The 13,407-nt window shown below is 39.8% G+C and overlaps 1 protein-coding gene across 1 annotated transcript in view; it reads right to left on the minus strand.

Annotated features, from left to right (window-relative positions):
• Ube2u (ubiquitin conjugating enzyme E2 U) overlaps window positions 1-13,407 on the minus strand; it is a 44,175-nt gene that overhangs the window by 19,407 nt on the left and 11,361 nt on the right. The gene's annotated exons all lie outside the window — the stretch shown is intronic.

A 13,407-nucleotide genomic window follows, 5' to 3' on the forward strand; every position in this document is an offset into this window, starting at 1 on the left:
CTGCTCAATTAGAATTATGTGTCCACTTCCCAAATCCAGAAGCATTTACTAACCAAACAATACACATACTGTAAGCCAAAAATGCAGCAAACTAGAACAGGCAAGGTAACTTGACTCCTACGAAAGTTCTTAACTCCTCAACTCCTAAAATCAAAGATGCTGAAGTAAGGAAGATTTCAGATGGAGATTTCAAAGATTTTATGTAAAAATGATCAATGACCTTAGAGAGGGTGCAATCAAGTGGATGAATTCAATCAGACCTAGAGAAGAAAGTCAGCAACAGAGAAGAGAGTATCAAATTATGGATAAGAAATAAGCCATATGGTGGAAGAAAAAAGTCAGCAACATGGAAGGAAACTTCAGCAAGAAAGTTGAGATTTTAAAAAAGAGAGTTTGAAAGTAAAAAAAAAAAAATCAATGAATCAAGTAAAGAACACAATGGAAAATGTCAATAGACTTGAACAAGGAGAAGAAAGAATATCAAGGCAGGTTGATGAAGCACTGAACCAATAAAAAAAAGTATCAAATGGGGATGGGATAGAATGACCATGACATCCAGTGACACAATCAGAGACAAAACCAGACCAACGAGATGCTCAGCAGGTAAGGGTGCTTCCTGTACAAGCCTGATGTCCTGGGTTTGATAGATTGCCCGAACCTATTTAAAGGTTGATGGAGAGAACAAACTCCACGAAGTTGTCTTCTAACCCCACATGCATTCAGTGTCCTGTGTGTAATGATGATGCACACCCCACAATTATAATAAATGAAGCTGAAATGCAGAAAAAATAAGAATACAAAGAATAGAAAGATGCATAGTGCATTGTCAAAGAAATGATAACAGGAAATTTTCCAAAACTAGAGAAAGAAAAACACATTTGAATACAGGAAGCATTTAGAATCCTAAGTAGACATGACTAGAGAATAACTTCACAACATATTGTAGTCAAGATGTCAAAAATACAAAACAAAGGCACATCAACAGCTTTAAGAGGATGACGCCACAGAGGCCAAATATCAGATCTCTCTATGACACACTTTGATCCTTAAAAATAATCACCAACTGTCTTAGTTAGGGTTTTTATTGCTTTAAAGAGACACCGTGACCATGGCAACTTATGAAGGAAGCCATTTAATTGGGTGGCTTACATTTTCAGAGGTTTAGTCCAATATTAACATGATTTGACATGGTGATGTGCAGGAAGATATGGTGCTGGAGAAGTAGCTGAGAGTCTTACATCTGGACTTGCAGGCAACAGGAAGTGGTCTGCCTCATTGGGGGTAACTTGAACATAGGAGATTTCAAAGCCCACCCCCATGGTGACATACTTCCTCCCAACCATGCCACACTTCCCATTAGTGCCACTCCCTTTTGGGGCCATTTTTCTTTAAGCCATCACAGCAACCAAGACTGCTATCTACATCAGTGCTATTTAAAACAATTAAGACATTTCAAGACAAGTTCAAATTAAGCTGTTTGTGACCACTAAGTCAGCACTGCCAAAGGCACTTAAAGGAATTTTATATACAAAGGATTGAGAGAGGCAATAGTCATTGTGAGAGAACATCATAGAAGCGATTTCAGAAGGAAAATGATGGAACGAAAGAGAGCTATGAGGGAATCCATCATGTCTCACATAGTAAGGTAGCAAATCTTATTTCTCCTCTTACAGAAGAGAACATAAGAAACAATAATCCAAACAGCCAGAAAAATAGTCAGCAGATTACAGAAATTAGTAAATATCCCTATATAACAACACAAAATGTAAAGTGGCTTCAGCTCACCAATAAAGACACATAGACTGACTGGATTAAAAAAAGCTAGATCCAAACTTCTGCTGTCCCTAAGAAACACACCGCACTGGAAGACACATACAGGTTGACAATCAGATATTGAAAAGTGATCTGTCAAGTGAACAGAAACTAAAATCACCTTGCAGAGCACTCTGATGGCTGATAAAGTGACTTCAAATTGAAATGAGTCAGCAGAGAATGGAACTATGCATTGCTAAAGGAAACAATCCATTGAGAATACAAAACAATCATAAATACATATGCACCAAACAATGTGACTCCTAGTTTTATAAAGCAAACACTGATGGATAGAAAGGATAGATGGGTGCTGATATAATAATGGTGGCTGGTTTCATTACTTCACTCTGCTCTCTAGATTTATTCCAATTTAAAATCAATGAAAGGAACCCTAGAGTTAATTTATACCATAGATCAAATGGACTTTTAACAGCTATGAAATATTTCATCCAATGGAAACAATATCCTTCTTTTGTCAGCAGCCAATTGAACTCTCTGTAAGTAAACAGACCACATTCTAGACTGAAAATCAAGCTTTCCCAAATAAAAAGCAGTCGAAACAATCTAATATATTATTAAGTTATAGCACAGTAAAATCAGAAATCAGTAGGGAGAAAGACTGCAGAAACTACAGGAATAAATGGAGACTGAACAATACACTCTCTGAAGGACCAGTGAGTCATCGAAGAAACAAAACAAATCCTAACCCAAGATGGCAAGAAATAATAAAAACCATGGAAAAAATTAATGAAATGGGGACTAAAAAATAATTCATAGAGTCAATCAAGATTTGGTTCTTTGAAAAGTAAATATAAAATTGCCAGATACCTAATCAAATAATCAAATAAAGAGAACATCCAAATTAATGAAGTGAGAGGTACAAAAAATAGGTTAATACAAATTCCAACAGCAACAACAAAACACCCAGAGAATCATTAGGGAGTACTTTGGAAACTTACACTTCCAAAAATCTGGAAAATCTAGAAGAAATATGAATTCTTCATACATATGGCCTACCAAATTTAAGTCAGGATTTAAACCACTTGAACAGATCTACAATCAATCAATTAAGCAATCAATGAACTGGGTAGTAACTAAAATAAAAACAATACAAAACAAGGAAAAGTCCAGGTTTAGATGGATTCACTGCCCAATTTTACCAGGCCGCCAAAGAAGAACTAATACCAACACTCCTCAAACTGTTTAACTAAGTACAAGGGGAAGGAACACTATGAAAGACTCTACAAGGCTAATATGACCATGATTCCAAAAACTGCATAAGGATACACCAAAGAAAGAAAACAACAGATCAGTTTCCTTGATGAAAATACATGTAAAAATTCTCAAATATTTCTTGTAAAAAAAGTTGGAGAGCACATTAAGAAGATCGCACATCATGACTGTCCTACTTAGACTTAGCTGTATCACACTGGCCCTGGGTATGTCTGTGGAGGACTGCCTTGATTACCATTATAGGTGGTACCATTCCCTGGGTATGTGGTCCTGGGGTGTATAAGAAAGCCAGGTAATATGAGCTTGAGTAAGCCAGAAAGCAGCATGGTTTCTGCTTCAAGCTCCTGGTTGGGTTCATGCTCTGCTTTCCTTCAAGGATGGACTGAGACCTGAAAGTGTAAGTCAAATAAATCCTTTGCTACTCTATGTGCTTTTGATCAAAGTGTCTTATCACAGCCACAAAAATCAAGTGAGAGCAATGACTAAGTTGGTTTCCTCCATGGATGAAAAGTTGGCCAAACATATACAGATCCATAAGCATAACTCGGACATAAACAGACATAAGGACAGAAACCTTATAATCATCTCAGTAGATGCCAAAAGGACCCTTCAACATTTCTTAATGATAAAAGCCTTAAAGAAACTAGAAATAAGGACTGGAGAGATGGCTCAGTAGTTAAGAGCATGTGATACTCTGGTTGAAAATCTGGGTTCTAGTCCCAGAACCTGCATGGTGTCTCACAGCTACAAGTAACTCTAGTTTCAAGGGATCTAATGACCTCTTCTGGCCTCTGCAAGCACCAAGCATGCACATGGTACACAACCATATATGCAAGCAAATGCTCATACACTCAAAATAAAATAACACCATTTTTAAAGTTAAATACATCCTGGCATAACAAAGGTTGTATGAAAAACCTTTAACCAACATTAAACAGGAAACACTGGAGTTTAAACTTGGAATGAGATAAGGGTGCTCAGTCTGTACATTTTTATTCAATATAGTGCTCTTATGTCAGGCAGTAAGACAGCAAAAGTGAAAGGAGACTGAAGAGTTGGTTTATAGCTTAAGAGCATCGGTTGCTCTACACTCACAAGGTGGTTCACAACCACCTTCAACTCCAGTCCCAGGGAATCTGATACCATCCTCTGTTCCCTTGGATGCTGTATGCACACTGTGCACAGACATACATGCTGGCAAAACACCTAAATACACATAAAATGAAAAAAAATTAAAAGGAAAGAAAAGGAATGCAAATACAAAGGGAAGCAGTTACATCATCCCCATGTTCAGACATCTTAAATATTTAAGATCCCAAATACCCATCAGAAAACTCTTAGAGCAGACAGACACTAAACCAAGTACCAGGATGCCAAATCAACTAGGAAATTAGTAGCTGTATTAGTATATTAGTATCCTTTCTGTTGCGGTGATAAAATATACCTCTGTGGTGGTGGGGGTGGAGGGCAGCTTAATGGGAAAAGGATTGGTGGATTGGTTTTGACTTACTGTTCCAGAACAATAAGTTGTTCTATGGTGGGGAAGATATAACAACAGGAGCAGGAGTCTGGCACATTATTTTCCATCCATCTCAGAAAGCAGAGAACAGGAAATGGGGGCAGGACATATAACCTTAAAGCTCTCCCCCAATGATATACTTCCTCCATCAAGGCTCAAGCATCAAAGGTCCTATAACCTTCCTAATAAGTGCCACCAGTAGGGGACTAAGTGTCCAAACACCTGAGGCGGTGTATGGTTGGGAAGGGGGAGTTCAAATGCAAACACAGTTGAAACCTTTGAATATACTAATAGTGAATTTTCTGAGAAAGACGTTTGAAAAAAAAAATCCCAGTCATGATAGGTTCAAAAATAGCTAGGGAAAATTCTAACCAAAAAGATGAGAGCCCTCCACAATAAAAACTTTGAGACACTGAAGAGAAAAACTGAAGGAAACACAGAAAGATGGAAAGATCTCTAACGATCATGGATAGGATTAATTAATGTAAAACATACCTGTGTTACTGAAAATAATCTACAGGTTCATGGTAATTTCTGCCAGAATTCTACTGACATTCTTCACAGAACTAGAAAAATCAATCCTAAAATTCACATGGAAACACAAAGACCCTGACTAGATAAAGCGATTCTTTGCAGAAAGAAAAATGTTGGAGGCATCATAATATCTGATCTTAAAATATATTACAGAGCCACAGTAACAAAAATAACATGACACGGTGTCTTAGTCAGGGTTTTTATTGCTGTGAAGAGACCCATGACCTTGTAACTTGTATAAGGAAAACCCTTAATTGAGGGAGGCTCACTAACAGTTTCAGAGGTTCAGTCCATTATCATCATGGCAGGAGCATGGAGGCATGCAGGCAGATGTGGTGCTGGAGCTGAGAGTCCTTACATCTTGATAGGCAGGCAACAGGAAGCTTGAGCAAAAGAGACCTCAAAGCCTACCTCCACAGTGACACACTTCCTCCAACACCATAACAGTGCCACTCCTTTTGGGGGCCATTTTCTTTCAAACCACCACACACTGGCACAAAAACAGACATGTGGAGCAATGGTGTAGAGCAGAGGACCCAGAAAGAACCTTCTGCAGCTATAGACACCAAATAGTTGCCTTATTTTTTAAAGGCCATCAAAAACATATATTGAAGAATAGAATAGTCCTTTAATCAAATGGTGCTGGATAAACTGGATTTCCATATTCACAAGAGTGAAAATAGATCCCCATTCCTCACCTTGCAAAAAATTAGTCAAAATGGTTTAATGACCTTGATGTAAGAACTGAAACTTTGAAACTTTGAGAGGAAAAACAGTTAAAAAAAAAAAAAAACCAAAACACTTCAACATACAGGCATTGGTAAAGGTTTGTACAGAAATCTATTCTGTACAATACAAGAGTGTAGAATAGTATAGAAAATGATGCCCTTTTTCATTCATCACCATTAGGAATATAAACTTACATAACCGTTATAGAAATTACTATGGAGGCTCACCAAAAAGCTGACTACATTTCTCAAGCCTCCTAATCAACATACCACAGAATCACTGGCATGATATGTTTATAGCTGCACTATTCATAGTAGTCAAGCAATGGGCCAGTCGAGACGTCCATCAACAGATGGAACAGACAAAGAAAATGTGGTTTACATATACGATGAATTTCTATGCAGCTGTAAAGGCAAATGGATACAACTGAAAATCATTGAGTCAAGCCAAACAAACAAGCCACACTTAGACATCAGATCATGAGACACAGAGGAAATGCTCTTCAAGCAGGTGGGAAAAAGACAGGCAGAAGGACATAGGGGAGAGCGGTGGGGGAGACAGCGAAAACAACAGCCAAGGACGCTTATGTATGAGGACACCTCTATGAAACCAGAAATGTTATTTTGTGCACTAAGAAATTAACAGAAACAAAAGGGAAGAGTACTGATCAAATAACTAGGAGCTATTTCATAGTTTGACGGGGAAGTTTAGCCTTCTTGATAGGACTTTTACACAAACAAGCAAGGGAAAGGAAACAATTAGGCCATTCGTGACATGAAAGACAATCCCCATGTGTGAACTGTGAGGAGCATTTATGAGGCATTTACAAAGTAATTACAAAGTCTTAACAAATTAAAAAAAAACTATATATTGATATAACAAAAACTGTAAAGTGGAAGAAGTGTAGATGTGAATAGCAACATCTTTGTGTTTCATAAGATAAAGTCTATAAACAACAACTAATAGCTGAAAATCTCAGAAATAACTAGCAGGGAAGCTGATCCAAAATTTGGTTGGTCTGTTCTGGGAGAAATAGCTAAGCGCGCTGACAGTTGCTGCCTCCAGGGGGCAGCACTCAAGGATGACCGCTTCAAGCTTCTAAGGTCTTGAAGTGCTATACTCAAAACTGCGTTCTACTTTCTGCTTTCAAAGCTATAAATGTGTTCCTTTGAGCTGGGCGTTGGTGGTCCACGCCTTTAATCCCAGCACTCGGGAGGCAGAGGCAGGCGGATCTCTGTAAGTTCGAGGCCAGCCTGGTCTAAAGAGAGAGTTCCAGGACAACCTCCAAAGCAATACAGAGAAACCCTGTCTTGAAAAAACAAAACAAAAAAAGTGTTCTTTTGGCAAAAATATAAACCTAACATTTCAGTTAAAACTAACAGATTAGACACTTCCTGGCCCATGTGAGCCGCTCAAATACAAAGAGGCAAAGAAGCTTTGCAGTGGGCTGTCTCAGCGAGGACCTTTTACTTCCCTTCCGGTGCCTCTGCCCTAAGCCACAGGATGTGTGCGAGAATGCTGCAGTCGCTAGGTCTCAGGGACATTTCTAAAGTTTCTGTTATGTGAGAAGTGGGCGGTGCCACCGGGCTAAATGTTCTTTCCTCTGCTGTCTAGAAAATACATTTTCCAGGGAAAGGAGAGTCTCCACCCCCACCTCCACCCCACATGCCTCCCCATGTACGTATCCCAAAAATAAAAATGGAGACTCACAGTTCTGTACAACTTCCAACAGCTCGCTATGTAGAGAAAATGTTCTTTAAAGTTATAACAATTTAAAAAATCAGCAAATTAATTGGGAGCTTAAACTGGAGAATCAAACCCTCACGGCCTTTTCCTAACTACAAATTGAACAGAACATATTTGAAAACATATACCAGGAGGAATAAGTGGCAGGAAGCTTGTTCACTCTATGGTAGACAGGGTACTTCTGTGTGGACTTGTGTGAAAACTATTTCCAGGAGGAATTAATTTCAAAGCCGCAAGTTTTGAAAAGGCATATGATATAAAAAAAAGTATTATAATCCCTCTGCTTTGGTAATTCCCTTTATTCAGGTATTAATTCATCTGCTGGTTATGCATGGTAGTTTATTGACTCATCTGCCAGCTTATTATAATAGTTTATTTAGATTAGCACCTGATATTTAAAACGTTCTTCCTCTGTTGAGAGCTACATGAAGACACTTGGCTAACAAAAACAATCATCATACCAGAATTAGTTACCATTTACTCAGTTTTTTTCTATTTTTATACTCAAGCATTTCCTTCAACCAAAGATTTTTAAAATTATGTAAACCTATCTTTAAAATGTCAAAACAGCCATAGTCCTCAGAAGTTAAAGATTATTTGGCTGTATTAAGCATCCAGAAAGCAAACTTCACAAGGACAGCTTGAGAAACAACAGAGGACACAGAGCTGATATGAAATCCCATCATGACAAGCTAGAAGGCCACAGTAATCAGTCTGGAAGGCAAACAGCTGCTACACACTGGCCCCTGCCAGACCTTTCTTTCTCCAAATTTTCGTGACTAGCAAGTGTATGTTGGAAGCCACTTGAGTGGCTTCTTGTCCAATTCCTGGCTTAACCAGGCAACAAGTCTCTTAGATAACATTGCAAATGGCCATTTAGCTCTACTAAATCAACACTGGTGGTTATAAAATAATGACATTTTGTTTTTAATACCTGACCAACTGATCTCATCTCATCTTTTAGGCACCTAGAGTTAGATAACTGCTTTGGGACTTGCAGGATACCGTCTATGATGAAGGGTGCCACTACAATAGCATTTGCTGCCAGGAATGGTCAGTTAGGAGTCTACCAGCAGTCTGTTAATCCATTGTCCAAACTAGCACACTACAAGTAAAAGGGGCCACTAGGTTCAGTTCTATCAGGATGGTACAGGCAGCCTGAGGTGTGTGAGCACTCCAGATAAGGGAGACAAGTCCCAAGGACAGGAGTCAATTAGGGCAGGAAACGGTTAGTGGGTTACCAGCAAACAAGCTTGAACTCAGAGCTCAGATCACTATGTAGGCTGGACAAACCCTGAAGTCATTTGAGGAAACCTGGGGAATGAGTGGCATTTGCATGTCTACATATCACCAGACTGGGGGTTAGGATAAACTTGATTCCCAACACTGGCTATTGAGGAAAACATCTCCAGTGTAGTTAAGATATATTCTGGTACAAAGTAGGGCCAGGCCTGCAAATATTGGACTTTAGTGGCCACTGTCTGGAAAGCCTAGGACAGGTTGACTGACATGTAAATGTCAGGACCACAGTTTTCTGGAGCCACACAGACGCAATCTTCCCTTTGCAGGACATCTCCTCAGCTGCCTGGAAAACAACTTCCCATCACTTTTGCTCTTGCATGAGCTAAGCAGCTTCTTAGAAAATGCCATGTTCCAAGTGGAGCATGCAGGTTTGGTGACCAGGGCCCACCAAACAAGAGGGTAAAGCTATGTAACACATGCTTGGGAGAAGCACAGTTCCTACTTTGGTTTACAATTAGTAAATAGTTTCCCAGGAACCTCTTCATTGAATTGAATTTGGCTATCACATTGGCCTTCCATTTTACACATGCAAATTCTTACGGTTTCACCCTAAACAACTGATTCCATTCACCCCATTAAACTTGGAAGCACCATAGACTGGGAAGGTCTGTGTGGATTCTCGGGTGCTATGTGGCTTTCAACTATCCTCACCCTTGGATTCCTCCCTAAGAATGAGGTGTCAAGGACAAGATGATTAAAAGCCCTTTCAAGTACTAAGTACACTGTAGATTAAAATCTAAATCTAAATATGTGGGATTTTTTTTTTTGCATTCACTCATTCTACAGATTTTATTCAGTCCTTCTGTCCGCTACCACACTGGACACTGAGGACAGAGTTCTCATCTACAGTTAGTGCCTCAAGATGGTAAAATGAACTGCCTCAATTGATCCAAATTTATATTGCTAAGATGTGACAATAATTCTTCCTATGTGTTTCCTGGATTTCTGTATCTGTAGTAACATTTCACATGTATAATATAAAAGTGAGGATTCTTATAGCCATGCAGAGACCTTTTTGCAAGTGTTTACAGGCAGTTATTTCCTGCTGGATGTAGTTTTCACACAAGTTCACATAGACGTACTTCTGTCTAATACAGCGCTGAGGAAGCTTCCTGCCACTTCCTCCTCCTGGTGTATAGAAGCAGCTGTGGCCTCCAAATCAGCATGCTCTTCCCCTATCAACCTCAGAAACTCATCCCTTTTATGGGGTCTTAGACTCTATTCCCTGAACAGCCAAGGTGTCAAGTCAGCCTATGCACACCAACTGGCTTTGATGTCTACACTTCACTATTACAGGAACATAAAATAGCTAAAGATGCTATTTGGTTCATTCCTTGTTTTCTGGGTGTTTGGTGACGTGGCTGGCTTTCCTGAGTGCTGTACTGTAAGGATGCTGTCTGCTGATGGAGGACAAGAAGAGACTGACGTCAGGGTTAGTCACTCTCAACTGTAATGGATGAGGTTTAAAATCACCCAGAGCATGCCTGTGAGGGATTACTTTGACCAGGTTAACTGAAGTGGGAAGGCTCACTCACTATGGTTAGCACAATTCCCAGGGTAATTCGGGATGCCCTTCTGTATGCTGTGAATCTGTGTTGCTTTTATTGGTTGCTAAATAAAGCTGATTTGGCCAATGGCCAAGCAGAATAGAGTCAGGCAGAAAATAAAAAAAAAAAAGAAAAGAAAAGAAAAAAAAGATGCTGAGAGAAAGAAGGCAGAGTCAGGGAGCCACCATTTGGTTTCTGGGGAAGCAAGATGTGAGGTATCAAGCAGCAAGCTTTGTGCGAAAATTTAGAATAACAAAAATGGGTTAATTTAATTGTGAGAGCTAGTTAACAATATGCCTGAGCCATTGGCCAAACAGTTATAATAAATATTAAGCCTCCGAATGATTATTTAATAGGTGGTTGTGGGGACTGATGGACTGGAGAAAAGCTGATCCAGCAGGATCAGGAGAAACAGAGAAAAACCTTCAACTACACCAGGGCTGTGCCCTATAGTATAAACCTGGGAAAGCTGGTTATGCACTGGCATTCATTGCTCTCTGCCCATTGACTGTGGACCATAGTAACCTCAAACTGTGAACGCAAACAAACCCTTCCTTAATTAAGTTGCCTTTGTCAGAGTGCTTTATGACATCAGGAGAGAAATAAATAGTACATCAATTTGGTACTGATAAGTGGGGGTTTTGCTATGAGAAACCTGACCATATTGTTCTTTGGCCTTTGGAACTGGTTTGAGGGACAGATGTAGTAGAAATTTGGAGCTTTGGGCCAGGAAAGCTCTTTATGCTACAAGCAGAGCTTAAATGAGCTATTCTGATAGCAACCTAAAAGACAAGAATGACCAGAGACACATGGACAGTGTAGGCCCAGCCAGGGAACAAGAACTCCATCAGGAACTGGTTTGGTCCGTTTCTATGATATTTTGGCCAAGAATCTGGATTCGTTCTGCCTGTGTCCTGAGAACTTGAGTGAAGCTGAATTTACAGCTGATGGACTAATTTGTTTGGCAGGGAGAAACTTCAAGACAGGAGGGCATTTCAGCTGCTGCTGAGAAAACAGCTGTGATTATTACAGAGATGAGCAGTACTGGGAGGAGCTTGGGTTTCACTGGACAAGGTATCCTAAGTGTAAAAACTCACCCATCAGAGGCTGAACCTTGTAAAAATCCAAATTCGCTTTCAGGAAGAAAGCCTAAACTGCAGGGTTTCCCTGCTCCTCCAAAGCAACTGATTAGAGAAGTGTTTCCCCAGGGTCATCAGAACTTCACAGTATGTGGCACTGGTTTTTACAAGCATGAGAGATGCAAGATTGAGAGAGTCATGAAGTCCTGCCCTGTAGTTCCAGGCAGTGGTTAAGACAAGACAGTATGGCAGGGTTGGAGTCCCTGCAAGGAGGCCCCGAAGTGGGTGTTAATGGTGGAGCCTAAGTTACAAGGCAGATGTCAAAATGTTGGGGATTTCAGGACCATGGGATGTGTACCAAGGTAGGCTACAGGCATACGATGGAGCTGGTATGAGAGATTCTATATATGCTGTAGGCTGGAGCAGCACTGGAGCAGTAGGGGACATAAACCCATCTGTGAAGCCCAGATGATCCAGTCATAAGCTCCAGATGCCAAGCATGGAGCTGCAGGAGTTGGTATTTTTCCTGCTGGATTTGGGTCTCGCTTTGATCTGATCATTGCTTTCTGTGCCCCTATTCTTCCCTTTTGGAATATGAATGCTTATTCTGTGCCATTGTATAATAGAAGTCTTTGCCTTGAGTCTCAAAAGAGGTGAGAACCTTGGACATTTGCACTGGTGGAATTTTTAGTGACTATGGGGACTTCTTAAGGTGGATTCTATTTTGTGTTATGAGATGAACATGAGAGTTTTGGACAAGAGGTGGAAGATATTGGCTGAAAGTGATATAATTGGGTGTCATATTGACAAGGACTGGAGCTCCAATGGTTAATCTCTATTGTCAGCTTGATGAGATCACCTAGAAGATGATGGGACCTCTAAGCATACCTGTGTGCTATTTTCTTGATTAGGTTAGTCGAAGTAGATAAGAGCATCTACTGTGAGTGGCACCATTTCCTGTGGTTGGGTCCTAGACTGCATAAATAGGAGAAAGTGGTTGAGTACCAGTATACACTGCTCTCTACTTCTTGACTGCATGCAATATGACCAGCTTCTTCATGCTTTTATCCCTGTGATTTCCCTAGCACAGTGGACTATAATTGCCACCCATAAACCAAAATAAGACTAGTCTTCCTTAAGTTGCATTTGTAAATTTTTTTTAACTAACAGAAACAAGGAAAGTAAGTTAGTGTTTTTTTTTATTTGAGCCAAGACCTTACTGCATAGCTAAGTCTAGCCTTGAACACACCATCTTTCTGTTTCTGCTTCCAAAGTACTGGAATGGCAGGTATGTGCCACCATACTTAGCTTTGATTTCAAGTTTATCCCATAGCAGGACAAAATTGGAATCTATTGTATAGAGTCATTTATTATATAACATCTTTGAGCCCAGCTTTAAAAAATTGCTATTCATCAGCATATGCACACAGCTTTACCTTACAGAATATTTCTTTATAATGAGGGTATTAGTAGGTTTCAGTGAAAGGTTAAATGGTATATACTCTTCATTCATCTTACAGCTATTTACTGAGAGCCAGTACTATTCTAGAGAATGTATCTGTGGATGGCACAGAAAACTGCTAGGTCCAGAAATGATGCCAGTGTGAAGCAATGCTATTGCTCTATGTATTAATCAACTTCGAAAGTGCCAGCAAAGGCTGGAAGAACTCTGGAAAAAAAATGAATACATGTCCGGAGGCACTGGAGAAGACCTCTGATTAATACTGCTCAATTTGTATAGGATACAAAAGCCTGTAAAGGAGGAAAAATTGAACTTAATCACGATGGTACAAGCATTTACAAGTCATATGAACGGACTGTGAAACGTGGAGTCTTAGAAGGACAGCAGGGGTGGGGTCGATACAAATATGAGAGAAAAGTATGTAAAGTGATAGAAGTCTGCTGG

This window comes from Cricetulus griseus, chromosome 2 (assembly GCF_003668045.3).
Source record: "Cricetulus griseus strain 17A/GY chromosome 2, alternate assembly CriGri-PICRH-1.0, whole genome shotgun sequence".
Taxonomy (NCBI): Eukaryota; Metazoa; Chordata; class Mammalia; order Rodentia; family Cricetidae; genus Cricetulus; species Cricetulus griseus.